Source organism: Puma concolor, chromosome A2, assembly GCF_028749965.1.
Source record: "Puma concolor isolate L17-30 chromosome A2, mPumCon1.1.hap2, whole genome shotgun sequence".
Lineage (NCBI taxonomy): Eukaryota > Metazoa > Chordata > Mammalia > Carnivora > Felidae > Puma > Puma concolor.
In genome coordinates this window covers 61,267,872-61,283,285 of record NC_141668.1, presented here as the reverse complement: position 1 = coordinate 61,283,285, position 15,414 = coordinate 61,267,872, and the positions used below count along the sequence as shown (strand labels likewise).

At 38.4% G+C, this 15,414-nt stretch overlaps 1 long non-coding RNA gene across 3 annotated transcripts in view; it reads right to left on the bottom strand.

The window, feature by feature from the left end:
- LOC147583228 (uncharacterized) overlaps positions 1 to 15,414 on the bottom strand; it is a 264,338-nt gene that overhangs the window by 80,004 nt on the left and 168,920 nt on the right. For all 3 annotated transcript variants that reach the window (XR_015246510.1, XR_015246514.1, XR_015246516.1), the window contains one exon: positions 738 to 954. This is a non-coding gene — a long non-coding RNA (uncharacterized LOC147583228). The remainder of the gene's footprint in view (positions 1 to 737; positions 955 to 15,414) is intronic.

The window sequence follows — 15,414 nt, the reverse complement described above, 5'->3', positions numbered from 1 at the left end:
CCCAGAATGGGACTGACTGAGTCAAGCTCCCCATTCTGCTTACCTTTCCAACTCAGGGTTTCCAGGCAGTTCTAATCACTTCCAAAAGCTACACAGCCCCAGCAGGGGGAGGGATGGAATTCAGTTATTTGGAGAATCCAATCTGACTAAACACCTTTTGGGGTGATTGGAGGCAGCTGCCTTAAACAAAAGCAGCTCCTTTCCCAGGCTTCCAGGCCAGGAACTGTGATCTTCTTCTCTCCTGTGTCCACCCCCACTCCCCAAACACTTACACTGGTTTCTCTCAGCCTTGCATCGTGTGTGTGTGTGCGTGTGTGTGTGGTGACAGAGGGAGGGGGTTTTAGTGGGTGTGGGGTGTGGTTTGGTTCCAAACATTCTTCCCAAGGAATTCTGTTTGTTTGTCCAATTGGTTACCAAACTTTTAAAAACCTTCCTAGGAAGGTCAAAAAGAAACTTAAAAAGTCCTTGAATTTTAGTGTTAGAGATCTGTTTTGGTTCTCCTTATAGTGCGGGCCAAGCTCTGGAGCCTTTTAAGGCAGGGCTAACTTGGAAGAGATTTATCTTGTTCACATGTTTTAAAGTCACCTTCACTGCTTGCCAGAGTCTTGACAGTCAACTGCAGGAGAAACGTCTAGTTGTCTCATTGCCATTCCACTAGAGGTGTATTATTTGCCACTCAGATGCACCTCTCTCAATCGCATGCGGTTCTTTGGGGATGGTCAGACAGGGTGCCTTACCTGGAACCTGGCCTCCAGGTTGGGAACGTGACCCTGGCTTGGACAATCCAAGTATTTCATGCCCTGGGAACGGGATTGGTGCAAGACAAATCAGGCTAATCAGAATCCAGAAATTCTGACATAGACAATAGGAAGAGCATGTTCTTTTCCTCAGGAATCGAGAGTGCGTAAGGGTAGAGCTGTCCGTATTCATCTTACTGCCTCCTGAAAGGAGCCACTGAAATTGAAGCCAAACAGAAGCAAGGAGAAATAAGAGACAAAGTCCTAAGAATAATGTTTAGATCTCTGAATCCAGCTGTGTCCCTTGAAAAAGCTAATAAATCCGTTCATTTGGTTTAAACTAGTTAGAGTTGGGCTTGTGTCACTTGCAACAAAAAGTGAACTGAATAATAGAATTTAATTCTAAAAGCAGTAATTCCATCTGATCCCAAGCAAATGCACCCAGATGTGCCACACAGACACGTCATTTTCAAAATGAAACTTGTCTCTTTTGTTCCCTCCTCCATGACACATCTGCTTTTTCTCCTGTATTCCATACTACCAAACAACCCCACTGGCCCTGATGGTCCATTTCTATAAGTACTGCCACATTTTCTCCTGAATATTCTTGAGTCCACTATCTCAGTTGTTCTGTTGCTGCTTATTCCATAATATCCATTATTTTGTTCACTGAACGATTGCAACACTTTCTAACTGATTTCCCTTACCACTAGGTTTGCTCATTCCAAACTATTCATCTTGTTGCCAGAGGTAGATTTCTGGAGTATACACTGAAACATGTGATCCCTGACCCCATCCCCATCATCCCATTAGTAGTATTAATCACTCATCATGGCCTACAAGATAAAGCTAAAATTCCATAACATGGGTTAGCTAGTTCCTTTAGAATCTGGCCTTAGCCTGAACATTTCTAACCATGCCTTTTGCCACTCCCTGCCAATAATCTGTGGTCCATCCATAATAAATCACTCTAGTTCCTTAGGTACACTGGTTTGTTTACACATGGTGTTTCTTCTTTACCTAGGATGGCCTTTCCAACATTTGTCCTCAGCAGAAAACGGCTATGTACTTTCCTAGACTGAACTAAGTCTTGCTCCCTTCTGCTAGGTATGGTATTTGAAGGTTCTATATAACCTGAAAACTCCCTCACTTCAGAAGCTCAGCATTTTATTTGTATCCGTTAATCTCAAATTCACTTACAGAGTCTGTGAGGTGTGATCACAGAGGAACAGGAGGAGTAGCAATGTGTCCTGGAACTTTGCTGTAAAAAGGCAATTGTTATTATCTACCATTCCAGAAGCCAAGACAAATGCAAACATTTAGATCTCATGATCCTGTTCTATTTGGCTGGCTCTATATATTCATGGATCAGGCACTTGTAGTCCCATTAAAATAAACCCTAAATGCTCACTGGTTTGTGCTGAAATCAGAGGGGACACTCCATGTTGTTTATGGTCTGTCTACTTCAGTGTGGCTTCTTTCCCAGGGCCCCACTTGTAGCTGTCTCTGCATCTCTAAATTAGGGACTTTCCTATGGTTTCATCAGCTTTCTACTTTGGACATTTCCTCAAGGTCTTTGGCTTGGATTCCCACTGTACACTTTCCCCACTTCAGGTTACTCTGCACAGCATATCTACCGTAGCCAGCGCATTGGAACCCATGGGTACATACACATACTCCCCACTCTTGGGCATATGGACACTTCTTAATACTGGCCAGAGCCTCCTTTTAAGTCTGGTTTGCAGGAAATATGAATGTTTGGTTTAGAGGTACAATTTAAAGACCCAACAGTAATCATGAAATCCAACTAGAATTTTTTGCCATTACTTAGCACACTTTGCTTCGCCTGGCTTTTTTAGTCTCCATGTGGAAGGAAACAAAAGTTCCTGTTTATTTCTCGAAAGTGCCTGCCTGCAACACTGTTCATTTTGAACCAGAGAAGACTGACTCATTCATTTCAAATAATGATTTCAGTTCTTCTCAGCAGCCTGGCTCCTTGAGGCTTTCCAAGACAACAGTGCCTGGGTAAAGGTAGTTTATCACTAACTCCCGGATCACATGATGCCAAATGCTGGAGTTTTAGAGTCATAGGTGTTCTGCGAAACCCTCAATGCCCAAGCGAGACATGCTGAATACATTCTGTGCATTCTGGTAAATACATCAAGGTAATAATTACTTCCACATTTCCCCTTTTAAATACACATTTTTACTCAGGGCCACAGTTTGCCCTTACATACACCCAATGCATTTCAGATTTCTGTGTAATTTAAAGAAAAAGCATTGCTGAGGTGAGCCAAATTTATATATGAGTTCTTTGTGTAAGTTATTTCAGAGCTACAAAGGCTGTGTCCCCATGCTTATATACAGTTTGTTTCCTCATAATGGCTTTCTGCCATCAATTGGAATACCTTTCTTACAGTGCCCTAGATCCCAATATGAAAAAAGTTTACTTATTTTTTTTTATTATTTTTTTTTTTAAAGAAAGACTTCTTATGTATGTTTCTAAGACAGGAGGACTGGTTTACATTTTCAAAACCCTCAATCTGGATATAGTAAAAGAGGTGATATGTTGTGGGGGGGAATAGTGAATTGGAATGCCAATGGAAAGAATGGGCTTGTTTTCTTGCTTTGGGAGCAAGGGAAAGCATGAGTTTCTACTCTGTGGAAACTGAGGAAAAAAGCATTATAACATGTCTTTCTAAGACATAGCAGATACAACAAAACATTTCTTTATTTAAAAAGGAACTTTGTAATATTATTTATGAGTAGAATTAGCTTCTCTTGTACTCATTTTCTTCCTTGTAAAATGCATACATTTAGTTTCATAATACTGTGAAATCTTCCTTATGGTCATCAATTAGATTACTACTTGCACTGTCTGCTAAAATTGATAGTGTCATTTCAAAGGGACATTGTTCATCTTCACAGATTTGCATTTCATTAACATTTGAGAATAGTATCAATATTTCTTTGGTCACAGAATTTGCTTTTTTTGTTGTTTGTTTCAACTCCTCCTTCTAATTATATTTGATTCAAGATTATTTGGGACTTGATTTGGGGGTGGGGTCTCTTTGTGCATTGTTTTTACATTTTCCCAAAATAGCTCACAGTTTATAGATGTATCAGGAAGTCACTAGGTTTTACTATGTTTCTTACTATCATCCATGCTTTCTATTAAAACTTATTTAAAATAGCACAAAATTTTGTCTGTGGTTATGGGAACATTAAACTTAAGTGCATCCTGTGAATCAAATACGTGTCTGTTCAAAGCCAATCAAAAAAGAAAAGCAATTGAAAACTGAAGTGCAATGTTATTTTGTTTTATTGGAATGAGTTTTTCAAAAACCAGATATCGTGGTGCCAGATACGTTGTTTTAATGGTCAACTGCTTGGCATCCTGTCAAAAGGTGGAACTAGTATCTGGAACAGCCTGATGGGATAAAAACGTCATAGCTTTGATTTTACTGCCTCTGACTACAGACAATTGTTCAAGATATACCTGCTTAATCCTGCAAATGGTCAGGCGTTCAGCGCCATCCATGGAGGTTTTATGGAGGAAGTTATCCAGGACCACAGAAAGTATCATTTTTATGGCATTCTTCGACTGTTTGAATAAGCTTCAAATTAATAATGACTTTTGAATACCTTACCATAAATTAAATTCCAAACAAAAACATAACTGGCCTATTCTCCAAAGGAAAATTCTAGAACTCAGAAGAATCTCATGAAACTATTTCTATTATTTTTACTGGAAGCTTTTGAATGAATGAACCAAAAGTTTCAGTAAATAGATTTTTCAGTATATATTTCTTTCATCACTTTCATTCCCGTCTATGGTAATTCATATGTTCATATCTGAATTCTCACTAGGCAGAGGGCATCTGGAAAGGAGGGACAATATCTGTATTTAAGCATCAGAAACAATGCAAGGGGGTAAACCTAAAGAACGCTAATGCCTCATCTGTAAAGTGGGCCAATGCCTGTAGCAGTAGGTACATGTGGTAACAACGGATGCCAGCATTCAATGGATGCCATTTACTTTCCTTCCCTGAGTAGTGGCCATTTTCCATAAATTACTTAAAATTACACCTTCCTTTATAATTTCCCTGTGTTGGTCTTCCAAATAACAACTTAGGAAAAGTCCAGACCTAGAGAATGAGGAGGAAAAAAAGAGGGGCTACCAAATGCTGAGTGTGAGTATGTGCTACACGTCTCTGAGACAGGCCATATTGCCTCATTTGGGTCGGTGTTCCCAACTGTCTCTAATCCCATAGCTCTTCCTTGGAAGAAAGAATAGTCAAGTGGCAAAAGCTATGGCTCCAGAATCATACTCGAAGTGTTCAAATACCCAGGTTTGACACTTGATGGTCACATGCATTTGGGGGAATTATTTGTCTCTGAGCCTGGAAAACTTGAATGAACTTCACCCTACATAATGGATAATTGGGAGGACCAATGAGGTGGATGCAAATAAACTATTCATCTTTGACCCTTATACATGGTAAGATTTGTTCAATCATTTTCCAGGAGATGAGTATGAAAGGAGGGAGCAGGGACAAATGCACTGATTAATGTCATAAATAATTCCATTTGCTAACTTTATGACACCAGGAAGAGTTTGATGAAATTTAATATGCATTCATCCTGATCTCCCCATCTCTCTTAGCAAGTCAGTTGCCTCAGTTGGCAACTCTAACAAACTCAGAAGTGAAGAGGCAATATGAGCTGACCAAAGACCGTGGCAAGCTAGGGAATGGTGACAAGTGCTAGCCCAGTGTCTTCCTTCACTCTTAATACTAAGAAGTTTAATGAATGGGCAGATGAACATGTGGCTTAGAGTGCCCCGAGCGAAATCCTGTCAAGCCATTCACTCTTGGTCACAATTAACGACTGAAAAAATTGGAATGTGGAGAATGTAGTAGTTTATGGGAAGTCACAAAATTTCTAAGAAGGCGCAAGGCTTGCCTATGTTTTCTATAAAAATAAAACACAGTATCTATAATCTTTTGCTCATGATTGTAGAGGAACTGCAAAAGAAGGATAATTAACTGCATTTATATTTACTGAATTGTTTTCTTCAGGAAATAATATATAGAATTCAGATGGGTGAGCCCAGTGTAAAGTAAGTGACTGTCAATGTCAAAAAATTATCCCAATACTTTCTCAAACAATTGACATAATACCTTATTATATATGTATATGGAACGAAGAGTGAGAGGAAACAACGCGTTATGTCCTTGGTTTGAAACGGCAGGTCTACACTCACCACCTGACCTGTAATCTCTTGTTTCTGTGCCAATCTTTGTTTTTCCACCCACATTGTAAGTTCATTAGGTACAGGAGCCACGTCTCATCCTTCTGCCAAAAAAAGTTAATGACAAATGACACTGGTTTTAAAAAGAAATTGTTCTTCATCTGCAGAACAGTTACTGCTGAGGCATTGTCATCAACACATACCCTCAGAGTTATATCCCTCCAGCATGGGCAGCAGTCACAAGTCACCCACACTCCATCATCTGATCCCTTTTTTGACCAGCAGGGAATACTTGCAAGACAACTGAATGGAATCACAGTGAGATGCTGGATGGGCAGAATATTACTGTTTTTATTTTATATATGATACTAAAGAGATAAATATCACAACTCCAGCCTCATTAACAGTGTATTGTATACAACCATTAAGCTGCATGCTGACACATGTATTTGACCTGGGACCAAATTCACTGTGGCATACTAGAATCATTTTCAACTCATTTATCTTGAAAAACCCAAGTCAGAATTTCTATGTGTATCGTGCACCTTAGAGGTTGGTGGGCCAGCACAATGGTTTAGGAAAAAGAGACATGGTCTAAATGGGTTAATAATTTTCCCTGGTCTCAATCTTCTGAAAATCTGAAAAAACAAAGGATTGGACTAGTTGTTGTTTCTTCAACTTACGGAATCTTAATGAGCTCACAATGAGCTAGCTAAAATCACAGTTCTTCATTCATGAACACTGCTACTCAGCAGGGATAGAGCCTGTGAATCCATGATTTTATCAAACTCTCCAAACAACATAGGACAAGAAGAACTGGAGAAACACCCGACGAGGTGCTGACCTCCCCACCGCTAACCTCAAAAAGTCAGTGGTAGAGGAGATGGTAGTCATCACGTTGTTATTAACAAGCTCAGGTGTGAATGGCTAAAATGAATTTACCTATTATAATAACAGAAAAATCTAAGAGATCAATTCCTTTAGGACACATTATTTTGTTTTTACCACAAAACTGAATGGCACAATATACATGTACTAGTACATACTAGTCCGTGGATCCCAACAGAAAGAACACAGGAGTCCTTAAAAGAAAGGCTTATCACCTCAAGCTGCAGGACCTCTCTTAACCAGAGGGAAAGCAGTTTTGCTCTTCTACTTTCCTGTCTTATCTATAGTTATGGAATCCCTTTGTGACATACTATTGTAAGATCTAGAGCATGATGAAGTGTTAGAGAAATCCGAGAAATTTAGGTCCAATACAATCACAGCTGTGAAGATGAGCACAGGCCCTATTTATAAAAAAAAATGAATGATATAAAAGAGCATAAGATGTTATAACACACATGCATGCACACACACACCTTTGCTCATGCTCCAACATCCACACATGCAAACACGCTCATGGCCCCACGAATATGAACACATGCACACCCTCTTCTGCACACATGCTGTGTCACGCTCTCAACTCTGGATTGAGTTTTTAGTTGATTAAACACATGAAACTGAAACTATCCAAATAAACTCTTTTGGCAGTTATTGAAAGTCTTTTGAAGTAAGCCAGAATGCCTCTACAGTCAATGTTTCCATACTGAATCAGTCCCTGTCATAGTGATATTATGTTTATTTTTTATGTTGGAACAGAGATTTCTTCTTTCATTGCACCAGCTCTGAAAAGATAAAAATAAAAGGTAATAAAGCAGCATTCATCAAATTTTAAGATCTCCTCCCTGGCGAGAGCTTATGCTCTAATTCTTTTTACAATCTCTTTATAATAAGACTGGGCTGCTATTTGTCGTGGTCATTTCAGACCTCTTTTAGCCCCTCAAAAAGGGAAAACATTCTCTTACCTTCATGAACTAGTAAAGCCTCTCAATATTTGGTGATTCATTCTTTTTGTTTTCAGGGCCATGTGGTTTGTTTGAGCTTGTCATGTGTGACAGAAACTGACTGGAAGGGCCCATGTGGGCAATTCTAAAGATAATTTTGAAGATTTCCCCAAAAGCTTAAGCTTCTTTTTTCAGAGCCCTTTACTGCTCCAAAACAAAACATTTCGATACACCAATTTTAGAACTTGGGTACAAGATAAAAGAAAATTAAATATATCCAAAAGTTAGCTCATAACTTTCTACACCCCACATAAAACCACTCCCTTCCTCCAAAGTCCTTACTTTGGAAAATGGCATCAAACAGAGTCTTGAAGCCATAAACTGAGGATTCATCCTCACATCCTTCCCTGCTCATCACATCCAGTTATTCACCACATGCTGTCTAATCTACCTCCAAAATATCTATTTCTCATCTCTTGGCTCTCTCCCCACTGCGAGACCTCAGAGTAGTATCTCATTTGAGCATAGCCTCTTAATCTCCCTGCCACTAACCTCTGCTTCCTAAAGTTCTCACCGTTCCAAGCAGTTACTTATTTCTAAAGTACAAATCTGATCTTTAGAAACTTTGTGAATAGGAAGTAGAATAAGTACTTTTCTCTTAGGATTGTCAGTTCCTTTATAACCTGGCATAGTCTGACATCTCAGACTCCTATGCTATTGTTTCCTTTAGCCCTCATCCACCCTCCTTTCTAGAGACACAGACCTTATTACCACTCTCTAAATATGTCTTGTGTCCTGCAATACGTCCCTGGGGACAGCAGTCTCCTACCTCTCATATCACTATACCACTGCCCCGATGTGCCAATCCAGTTCGACCTTCAATATCCATCTCACGTCTCATTTCCTATGATGCTCTCAGACCTCCCTCTCAGAGCACTGTATTTGTACTATATTCTATATTCGATAGTGCAAATATTGTTATGGGTAGTGCAATGAGTTGCATGGTGGCCTCCCGAAAGGTACATCCACACGCTAAGACCCTAAACCACTGACTATGCCTTTGTTTGGAAAAAGGCTCATTGCAGATATAAATTAAATTAAGGTTCTGGAAATGAGATCATCCTGGATTATATGGGTGGGCTTTAAATCCAATGTAAGTGTCCTCTTAAGACTCAGAGGAAAGACACACAGGGAAAAAAAGGAGACTATGTGAAGGTGGGGAGATTGGATTGACCACAAGCCAAAGAATTTGTGGAGCCACCAGAGGCTGGAAGACTTTCCCCTAGAGCCTTCGGAGGGAGCATGACACCATCCACACCTTAATTTTGAACTTCTGGCCTTCACAACTGTGAGAGAATAAATTTTTGTTGTTGATAGCCACTAAGCGTGTGATAATTTGTTAATGTAAACCTAGGAAACTAAGAAGGATAGTTATTTATACATCTGCCACAAACTAGATCTTGAAATCTAAGAGGAAAAAGATCACAAATTTGATTTTAATGAATAGACTTTATATTTTGAGGAGTTTTAGGTTTACAGAGAAGTTGAGCAGCAAGGACAGAGTGTTCTCACATACCCCTCTCCTCTAGTTACGCCTATTAGGTATTAAGGTGATGCATCAGTGACACGTTTGTTACAATGAATGAGCCAGCAAAGACATGTACTTATTGACTAAAGTTCAGAGTTTACCTGAGGGTTGGCTCTTTGTAACTTACGATCTATAAGTTTTGATAAATGTATAATAACCTGTGTCTGCCACTACCGTGTCATGCAGAATGGTTTCACTGCTCCAAAAGGCTCTGATGCTCCACCTACCCATCCTTCACTCCTCCCAAATTCTGGTAACCACTAATGTTTTTTGCTGCCTCCATCTGCCTTTTCCCAATTGCCGTATACTTGGAATCATACAGTGTCTAGCCTTGTCAGATTGGCTCCTGTCACTCAGCAGTACGTCTTTTTTTTTTTTTTTTTTTTTTTTAAATTTTTTTTTTTCAACGTTTATTTATTTTTGGGACAGAGAGAGACAGAGCATGAATGGGGGAGGGGCAGAGAGAGAGGGAGACACAGAATCGGAAACAGGCTCCAGGCTCCGAGCCATCAGCCCAGAGCCTGACGCGGGGCTCGAACTCACAGACCGCGAGATCGTGACCTGGCTGAAGTCGGACGCTTAACCGACTGCGCCACCCAGGCGCCCCGTCAGCAGTACGTCTTCATGTCCTTATGTGGCATGACAGATCATTTCTTCTTATTGCTGACTAATACTTCATTATCTGGAGGTAAGAGATCATAGAATTTTACTTGACCTTTGTAGCCTTAGTGCCTAGTCCAGTGTATGACACACAACATATGTTCATTAAATGAGTGGCTACAATGAGTAGGTACATAATAGATGGAACTGTTGAATGAATACTAATTGAGTTTTGATGATTTACCGATTTTATAAAATGAAAGCTTTAAACTCTACACAATGACCGAAGTGGTTGTGTTATTTTCTTGACACCAGTGAAAGCACCCAACGGCTGTTATTCATGGGTTCTGGGTTCTGGGTTTTGCCTTGCACTGAAGTAATTTGTGTTATATCCCAAACCAAAGGACTAAACACAAATTGAGGATGATAGGACACCTAAACAGCTCCTTGTTACAGGAGAAAAATTAGCCTGCAGGCACCTGGGTGGCTCAGTCAGGTTGGGCTCATGTCACGATTTCACAGTTCATGAGTTTGAGCCCTGCTTCAGGTTTTGCGCTGACAGAGCAGAACCTGCTTGGCATTTTCTGTCTGCTCCTCCCCCGCTCACATGTGTGTTCTCTCTCTCAAAATAAATAAATAAACGTTTTTCAAAAAGCAGCCTAAACCACCAAAAGGCATATGATTTATATGCATAGGTGGAATACACTTAGACTTTCATTACTGGTAACTTTGGTCACTGATTTTAAAAATGGTTAACAGGTAACTAAGTAACATTTAAGAATCTCCACCAGGGCCAGATTTCAGGTTGAATATTGCCCTCGCTGAGCCCCACAGCTGAATGGCTGGGATCAGAGATATTTGAAACAATTATCCTTTAGTTTGATCCTCTTTTATTTTATTTTTTTTTAATGTTTTATTTATTTTTAAGAGAGAGAGAGAGAGAGAGACAGGGTAAGAGCTGGGCAGGGGCAGAGAGAGAGGGAGAAAGAATCCACAAAGCAGACTCCAGGCTCTGAGCTGTCACGCAGGGCTCGAACCCGTGAACCACGAGATCATGACCTGAGCTGAAGTCAGACACCCAACAGACTGAGCCACCCAGGCGCCCCATCCTTTTTTATTTTAGAAAAGAGTACCTTTCAGTAGCTTTGAGAAGTCTTGTGAGGAGAGGCACATGTGAAGGAAGATTGGTCCTGAGATAATAGTTACTAAAATTTAATGAAGATATGGGGCTTTGTTTTATTGTTGTCTCAAAATCTGTATGCATTTGGATTTTCCTATAGTTAAAATAGTTAATGATAAAAAGAATTTCAACATATTTTAAGATAACTATATTAGAAATGTGAATTAAAGGTACTTTCTTATTCATTTCAAAGAAGAATTTTTATGTGCCTAAAAATTTTAAGAGACTTATAATTTTTTATTATTTAAACAACTAAAGGATCTGAATCCAGATATATATGGGGGGAGTGTGTGCTGAATCATCTATAATTGAATGTATTTTTAGAGAATCATATATTCCAAAATTCTGACTCTTTTCCAAATAAATGTTTAAGTTATATTTATTAAAATGCTAGAAAATAATGCTAGAAGAAATATTTTCCATAAAATGAATTACTTATGTATTAGCAACAGATAGTACATAGTCAAATAAAAGTATTTTGGATGCCATTTAAGGTCTAAAAAGCCAAATATAAAAAATTCCTTTATTATTAAAAAAAAGTTTCAAGGAAACATATTTGAATAGCCTCACAAAATTGTCAGCACATGATTTTGGGTGCAGTTTATTTGTGGTGTCTTCAGGGAAGAAAAAGGAAATTAACATGCAACTTCATAGTACATAACTCATATTCAATCAAATTATACATCACAAATAAGAAGGATTCAATCAAATTATAGATACATTCCAAATACAAAGGCCCACATTTAAGCCTATTCTTAAATAAACTACAAATTTATATTACCATCTGGCAATAAACAGAAGCAGAATAATCATTTCCTTTTTGAATAACGAAAAAGTCCACTTCAAAATGCCCCAAAAATATTGGACAGGAAAACACCCTAATATTTTGTTTATAATTTCAGATGGTAGTATATGAAATCTTACAACATAAGCTAGCTGTGATCAAGCTAATATTACTTAAATTCATTTATTAATAAATCCATTTTTGTTACATAAGAAAACTTAATTAGGAAAAATGCAAAAGGAAAAATCCCAGCCTTTGCTTTTCAGAAAACACAGACTGCTGAAACATAGACTCTTTGCTGCTCATTCAGTGCCAGCCAGCCCCCTCCTGATACCCTCTAACAGTGGTCCTCTGTCTTTCCATTCTTTTCCTCCACCACTGCTTATGATAAAAATTTCTAGCAACTTTATCTTCTGTGGTTAAGTAAATTGTTGAAATCTGAGTTGCCACCAGCTTGCTGGTAAACATAGAAAAAAGCTGAAGTCTGTGTTTAGGAATGGCCTTTCATCATTTGGTTAATATTTCTTTTCTGCCTGCAGCAATGTTGTTTTGGATTTGCTTGTTTTTAAGCTTCTTTGATTTTTGCTACATATTTTGACATTTGACTAATAGAAAAATTTTTTGCTTCTTTTCTTAGTCATATTATGTCAAGTGATTCATTTCTTCTCTGCCCCCCCCCCTTTTTTTTGTAACCTCAGGCATTCTTCATGGTGCCTCTAAATATATCACGCAGCTGTTAAGAAAAAAAAAAAAAAAATCCCCACCAGAAACTTAGCATGTGCACTTTTTACAGTGTGATGAAACATATCTATTTAAAAACATTTAATTAATACTTTAAGGTATGTAGAATACATAAAAAACATCTCTGAATCTATTGCCTGTCCCAGAAATTAGACCAGGCTACATGAAAGATGTGTCTTGCTACAATGATTTTCTAATGACTTGGATTGTAAGTAGTCACTGTTTCCCCCACTTCTTTTTCTTTCTTTTTTCTTTTCTTTTCTTTTATTCTCTTTTCTTTCCTTTTCTTTCCTTTTCTTTTCTTTTCTTTTCTTTCCTTTCCTTTCCTTTCCTTTCCTTTCCTTTCCTTTCCTTTCCTTTCCTTTCCTTTCTGCTCTCATAATTTTCTCCCTCTCCCTTAGTACCTTCCTAGTCATTTATTCAGGTTTCTTTCATTTATTTGTTCAATCAGCATTTGTTGATCACTGCTTATTTGTCATATTCTAGGAAAAACATTGGAGCCATAATATGAATAAGACATAGTCACCACATTCAAGTAGCTCACATATATCCTGAGGCACATCCTTGTTCAAAAAGAAGACAGTGATGTTAAAGACCAGAAAAATGGTAGTAATGGCATCTTTCTCTGACATAAACATGACTGAAAAAATAAAACTGTAATATATACAACTTTGGAAAGAAAAGGAACCTTCTGAAATACTTCAGATTGAGAGCAAATATTTGGATTTAAGCACAGGGCCTTCTAGAATCCACTCAAGTTGAATGACAAGGGTTTCCGGTGAAATCCTTGCAATAGTCTGCAGCCACATTCTGTATACTGATAATGTCTGGAGCTCACCAAGTAGAGGTGCAGGGAGTTGGGGTGGAAAGAGAATGAGGGAAATTAAAAAATAGAAAGGGAGTGAACCTTTGAATATCTAAAAACTGGGATCTCTATCCAACTTGACAATATTTTTCATGTCTTAGCTTTTATGTTCCCACTTTACACCGCATTCATATTTAAGCTCATTCTTTTCCTTGGGTTTAAGTATAGTCTATAGCTCCTAAATTTATTTTCCTGGCCTAGTATTCTCACTGGTGTTTCATACATATATCCAACTGCCTTGATGTCACCACCAACCATCTTATAAGTGCTGACTCAACTGAGGTCCATTCAGATTTTCAGTTTCAACCTCCAGTGTCTCTAGATCACAATGCTATTTACCTATACATCTGGTGTTCAAGGCAGAATGCTGTTTTTGTTTCTGTTTCTCAACACTTCGCTGTCCTTCAATATTCACATCTAATCCACTGGATTAGTCCTATGGATATTGATTCTCTTGAAATTTTTGTATATTTTCCCATTGTTCTTCATGTCCACAATCACTATGTGGGTTTTCTGGTTGGATTCTGATGACTTTCCAAACAATTCTCCATACTGCCATCCAAAGAGATCTTTTTTTCAGTCAGAGCTGATAATGTTACTTCGATTTCTTAAACTTTCTGACTTTTGATTCTTCAATGGCTCCCATCATATTAAAATTCAAAATCTTTAATATGCTCTAAAGGATCCTACATGATCTAACTGTTGTTTATCTCTCTATACATGCCTTGAGCCAATCTCTCTTGCTTACTCCTCTTCACAATTGATGTCTTCAAGACCTTTGGAAGGACAGCTTCTTTCCTAACTCTGGAATTTTCACACATGGTCTTCCTTTTGTCTGCAATGTTCTTCTCCCACCATTTGCCTTTACATTGCCTGTTAATGATCTTAATCTATATATTTCTTCACAAAGCACAAAGCCTACCTTGAATCCTCCCATAGTAAATACTGCATGCTTTATCCAGATCTGTTTTTCAGCAGTGAGATAAACTGCTATTGACTATCAATTGATATCAGCTATCAACTGCTCACCATTGCAGATTACACTGGAAATGACCATCCAATGAAGGCTATACCATGTCTAAATATCTGTCCCTTTGCTTCAACTGAATTACAAATGTTCACCAGTTATTGATTACAGTTGATTACAGTTGATTACCAGTTATTGATTACAGTTATTGATTACCAGTTATGATGGATGAACATCTCTTTCTTTCCATTCCTGTCTTCCCTACTTATTTACAGGAATATCTCCTTAACATCTTTCCAATGAACTTTTAGAATACATTTTTTTCTCAGAGTCTACTTCCAGGGAATCCAGCCTATGATAGTATCAAGGATGGTACTAGGAAGCAAGTGTAAAGTGAAACATTAGAGCTGGATTTCCCAGTGTCTGAGTGACAATAAAGACACCATCACTGAGGTTAGGAGGGGTGTGGAGAGCCTCTGGCATGCTCTAATTTAAACATTCACTGTTGATGCACTAAGATGGGATACCAGTAGGAGGGAACAATATTGACAACAATATTTCCAGCACATGGGCAGAATGAGCAAATTGGTAGCTATAATGCCTATGGAAATAGGTGGCTCTTAATTAGTTCCATTGATTCACTGAAGAAAGACAATGTCAGGCTCAGTCACTGATTCCCAATTTAATGCAAAACACAAAACTACAGGTCTTCATTGGCTGCATTTAAAGAAACCCTAATCTCATGCAGTAGGGGGAAGTCAGAACAGAGGATCAGATACATGACTTTATCTTAAGAATAACAGAGCTTCTGACAAGGCTGCATTGGTAATTGAGGTCTTCTGTGCCAAGGTCACAGCCCAAAGTGGAAAAGA